This window comes from Acyrthosiphon pisum, chromosome X, assembly GCF_005508785.2.
Source record: "Acyrthosiphon pisum isolate AL4f chromosome X, pea_aphid_22Mar2018_4r6ur, whole genome shotgun sequence".
NCBI classification, from domain to species: domain Eukaryota; kingdom Metazoa; phylum Arthropoda; class Insecta; order Hemiptera; family Aphididae; genus Acyrthosiphon; species Acyrthosiphon pisum.
The window spans coordinates 129,901,962-129,908,280 of NC_042493.1; positions in this window are offsets into that span (position 1 = coordinate 129,901,962).

The following is a 6,319-nucleotide window of genomic DNA, read 5'->3' on the forward strand; positions in this document are numbered from 1 at the left end:
TTTAAAATGATGCAAAGATTGGGGATTAAATACACAGATAGGAAACTTCTGTATAACCTATACAAGGATGAACTCGCAGTTATAAGGATCCAAGATGAAGAATAGAAAGTAAAAATAAACAGAGGAGTGAGACAAGGTTGTACATTATCCCCAATTATATTCAACGCATATATCCAAGAAGCAGTAGATATGACAAACGAAAATGCCAAGCTAGGGATTAAGATTAACGGACAAAAAATAAGTATGTAACGTTTTGCCGATGACATAGCTTTAATTGCTGAGAGCAAGGAAGATCTGGCTCAACTAATTAATGCTATGGATAAAACATTCGAAAAAGAGCTGGAATTGAGAATAAATATGAAGAAAACAAAAGTACTGGTATGTGAAAGGGAAAATAACACAAAAATACAGATAAAAATACGAAATCAAACAATAGAACAAGTAGATGAGTTTACATACCTGGGAAGCACAATCAGCAAGGATGGAAGAAACAGAAGTGAAATTATAAAACGTATCTGTCAAGCTAAAATAGCCTTTAACAAAAAGAAAACTATATTTACATCAAGAAGCCTGAGTCTGAAAATAAGAACCTGTTAAAGACGTATGTATGGAGCATTGCCCTGTACGGTTGTGAAACCTGGACAATAACAACGGAGGAAAAAAGAAGACTTGAGGCGTTTGAAATGTGGTGCTATAGAAGGATGCTAAGGATAAGCTGGATGGACAGAGTAACCAATGTAGAAGTACTGGAAAGACTATCAGATGGAAAGTTACTATGGAATAACATAGTCAGAAGGCGGAATGAATGGATAGGCCATATCATGAGACACGAAGGATTGTTGAAATTGATAAAAGAAAGAACAATAGAGGGAAATAACCGTAGGGGTAGACCAAGATTGGAATTCATTCAGCAGATAATAAAGGACTAAGGATGTAACTCATATGTAGAAATGAAAAGGAAGGCAGATAAGAGAGAAGACTGGAAGATGGCTGCAAACCAATCTACGAATTGAAACCATAGAGAGAGAGACAACTATAATATTGTAATTAAAAATTGGTAATATTATTATTAATAATGTTTGCATCTACATTTGTTTGTCTTTTGTTTGTGAATGATTCTGTTTGGTGAATTTTATGTTATTAGTCTTTATGTGGAATCTTATGCAGTATTTTGTTCCTTACAGAATTTCATAAAAAAAATTTTAATTAATATTAGTTTGTTTGTGATCCATTCCGTACCGTACAACAGCGTGGGTGTAAGTAAGTTGTACATGCATTAGGATGCTTTATATATATACCACAACCATATATAACAGTGAGAATAAAAAATAATGACCATCTGTCGTATAATCGTATAACTAGAAACTAAATGTGCACGCATGTCCTTAAAGGCTGAATGCTATTAATTAATTGTATACTTCAACAATAGGTTCTTATTACATTGGAATCAGCTTTATTGTTTTTTTTAAATAATCATCAATTTAAATTTTTAAAATATTTAAAGAAAGAATGTTATCTATAAAAAGTGTATTTTTTTTAAAAAAATATATAAATTTATTTTAGTTTTAGCGCTATTATTTAACTAATGTACTAACTAAATAAATTCCTTTTTTCCTATTAAACTTTAAAAAACGTAAATTTTTACTCCAGGTTGCATGAAAAATTAATTAATGTAATGGACCACTCATTGGTCACTAAATCATGGTTAAGGGATCCTTGTCAATTACCTCAGTATTGATACAATAAAAGTTTAGAGATTTTATTGCATCATAATTTAAAAATAACTGTAAATCATGGTCAGAGGGACTTCGATTTGTACAGCTAACAAAAAATAGGGCCTATCACGATGGCATTAAAAGATCTCCATACATGGCCATGTTTGGTACTTATGTGAAAATTGGTTTGTCATCATCTTTACTATCAGCCGAAGCAGTAGAAAAATCAACCACTGAACAACAATTGTGCCATGTACCAACTAGATTTTCTTTCCTGTCAGAAAAGATACAAGAAACTGTAATTTTACTACAACTTATATATATTTTTATGATATTAGGAAATAAGTCCGAGAAAAACTTATTTCATATAATATGTTAATAATTGAATAGAAATAAAAATATTTAATTAAAATTAGTTCGTAAAAAATTATCAAACAAATACGTTTTTAGTAATTTTTTCAAATAATATGTTTTGACCCCCCCCCCCCCCACCACCAAAGTACCAACTATATTCACTTTCTTATCAGAAAAGATAATGTTGAAGAAAATCCAAGCACTTTTACTATCCTAAAAGGTGATGACAGTCACAAAAATAATAAATAAATAAAAAAGTAAAAAAATAAAAAAACACACATCATTATAAAATCAATATATTCATCGATCCACTCAAAATCTCAGAATCTAAAATAAAATTATTCATTTCTATGGTGATAAACAATACATTATGAAAAATTAGGTAAGAAAAAAAATTTTTGTTGTTTTTCCCGTTGCGTTATATACATGTATATCTATTGATGAAATCGAATAATGACCTCACTAAACTACCATCTTGATCCAAGATCAGATACTATGTGTTGGAATCGAATCCTTCCTACAAGTAGAAATTCTGTTTTCATGAAAATAAAAATTTAAACATCATTGTAAATGAACTAAATTTTTCGCTTTGCTAAAAATCTAAAATTATTTAAAATACGTAACTATTCGAATAAAATATTGTGTTTGAATACCACGCGTAAAGCTGTTATAATTTTTTCAACCTCTATTTGTAGCTAAATGTTAACTCACACATGCATTTTTTTCATCGTATCTTTGTGGTAATCTAATGACGTATAACATTTTTTTCTTTCTTACATAATTTCATAAAAAACATCAATTTTTTATTTTACTGTAATATAATAAAATTTAATGTTAGATATCTAAATATTGGAATACAAGTTATTTTCAGCGTCTGTACATTTATAATTCGTGAACAATACTTAAGGAATGAATACATGTGTCTTTAGTCGAAATGTTTTTTTTCTATATAATTTTATAAAAAATATATGTACTTTTTTCATATTTAAATAAATCGCGGTTATGGATCCCAAAAGGTTCAATGTGTAAATTTGAAATTTTGCAGAAAAGCCAATTTGAATGTGTTTAAATATTTTTCAGCTTATAATTATTTGATTTGGACATATAAGTGATCAAAACCTTTTAAATTAAATCAGAATTTGTATTATCTCAGCAGTTAATTGAGAAGAAATTTAGTAATCAAAAAAAAAAAAAAAATATTGACATAAAAAATTTTGGATCCAAGCCTGCGACATGTACTTTTTTATTTTCAAAACACAATTTCAAGTCATTGATGAGAGTACTTAATATAATGTAGTAATAATTACTAATTAGTAATATTAATAACGTTTATATCTACTTCCATATATTTAATATTTGTGATCGATTCCTAAGAAAACACGATGTGGATGTTAGTCTCTGTATGGCAATCTAACAACATATTTGTATTCTTCGGAATTTCACAAAAAAATCTTCAATATCTTTATTTCATTAATATAAATGTTATATTTTTTTTTTTAAATTATAATACAATTAATGTTTGTTATCTCTATATTAAAAAAATTTTAAGTTATATCATGCGTCTGCATAATATTTATAATTTGTGAACGTCTTCTAAGGAATACATTTATATTTGTAATTTAAAAACCTGATTCTTAGGGTTGTATCGTAATATAAATTAGCTAAGTCTATAACCTTCATAAAAAACTGGGATACCTAACAATAAATCCAAAAATAATTTTAAAATTCTACTGTTTTTTCTAGAGGTGTCGGGACGGATGCGGTTGGATCAGTTGTAGTTGGGTTTCAACCAGTTACCATCAACGGTTGTTTTTGGCGTTTGTATTTGCATTTGGCAAATATATCAGTTGCCCTCCATCAAATGTGTTGCAGTTGCTTTCAATCAAATGTACCAGCTGCCCCACATATTATTGGATAAACAATTATAATAAAAACCCCTAAAATAGGGGAGACGTCCTCCTATAAAATATCTCAGGGTAAGTTTTTTTTTGAAAAAGAATGAAAAACTTGTTAGAAGGTTTTTATTAAAATTTCCAATGTTAGCTATGCAACCGAAAAATAATTTGCACATTTTCAGCATTTTGATCAATTTTATCATGAAATATAAATGTTTTTAAAATTTTAAAAGAGTACATATATTTCTATAAGTATTATAGTATACACAAAATATAAACTATTACATCAACAAAAAGTCCAAAATCGAAGATTTTATAAATAAATACAAAAAATATAAGAATATTAGATATTGTTAATTCTGTTAGTCATTATAATAATAATAATAATAATAATAATAATAATAATGATGATCATTTATTATAGAGATGAAAATTTACAATAAATAATAACGCCTTTCATGTTGTTTATTTAGGTACACAATATAATATGGTAATAAATATTAATTAGTAATATTTATTAATAAGGTTTAAATCTACATCTATATATTTAATATCTGTCTTCTATTCCTTAGAAAACAGTTGGAATGTTAGTCTCTATATGGCAATATATAACAGCGTATTTGTTTTCTACAAGCTTTCATAAAAAAAACGTAAATTTTTATTACACACTATTTATTATTACAATAAGACAATTTCATTTATTTTCTGCGTCCGTATGTATATGTACACGTACTCAGTATTACGTCAATTTTTTTTTCATATATAAATTAATGTATTTTTTTTTTATTATTAAAACACAATTCGATGTTATTCGTGTTGGTACTTAATAAAATATAGTAATAATTTCTAATTAGTAATATTTATTCATAATGTTTATATTTACATCAATATAATATTTAATATTTGTGATCGATTCTTAGGAAAACATTATGGCTTTTAGTCTTAGTATGGTAATCTAACAGCTTATTTTGTTTTCTACAGAATTTCATAAAAAAATCTTCAATTTTTTTATTTGATTATTGTAAATTTAACATTTTTTTTTTTTTTATTAATGAAAATACATTTGTAATTTGTGAACCATTTCTAAAAAGTAAGTTAATATTTGTATTTTTAAAATCTGGTTTGGAAATTACTTAACGACTCAAAATCAATTTAATTATTAAAAATGTATTAAAAATGTTTACGCAATTGCGTCTATAATTAGCTGTGTCCATATTTTAATCAATATTAGTTTGTTTGTGATCCATTCCGTACAGTACAACAGCGTGGATGTAAGTAAGTTGTGCATGCGTTAGAATGCTTTATATATATACCAGAACCATATAATATGTATAATAGTGAGAATAAAAAATAATGACCATCTGTCGTATAATCGTATAACTAGAAACTAAATGTGCACGCATGTCCTTAAAGGCTGAATGCTATTAATTAATTGTATATTTCAACAATAGGTTCTTATTACATTGGAATCAGCTTTATTGTTTTTTTTAAATAATCATCAATTTAAATTTTTAAAATATTTAAAGAAAGAATGTTATCTATAAAAAGTGTATTTTTTTTAAAAAAATATGTAAAATTATTTTAGTTTTAGCGCATATTATTTAACTAATGTACTAACTAAATAAATTCCTTTTTTCCTATTAAACTTTAAAAAACGTAAATTTTTACTCCAGGTTGCATGAAAAATTAATTAATTTAATGGACCACTAATGGGTCACTAAATCATGGTTAAGGGATCCTTGTCAATTACCTCAGTATTGATACAATAAAAGTTTAGAGATTTTATTGCATCATAATTTAAAAATAACTTTAAATCATGGTCAGAGGGACTTTGATTTGTACAGCTAACGAAAAATAGGGCCTATCACGATGACATTAAATGATCTCCATATGTGGCCATGTTTGGTACTTATGTGATAATTGGTTTGTCATCATCTTTACTATCAGCCGAAGCAGTGGAAAAATCAACCACTGAACAAGAATTGGAAGAAATATTGCAAAGTGTCGTGTCAGACTATGAACACAGAGACAATCATAAAGTTTCCGATAAAGAGGTAAATTGTTGGCAATATATAGTCGTTATACTAGCTTTAATCACTTCTACTTTTTTTCTTAACAGGACAATACTGTATCTAGTTGCTGTGAATCGTGTGGCTGTACCTACTCTTGGTAATGGACAGACATCTACTTGTGGTTTATGTGATAAAAAAGTAATTATATAAGACAAGTTTTATTTTGGAAAGAATTGTATTTATTTTTATTGAAAATGTGTCAGAACACCATAGAAAACGAGAGAAGCAATTCAAAATTACCGCTTGAGCAACAAGCAAAAAAAATACATCATGCTATGTTGGC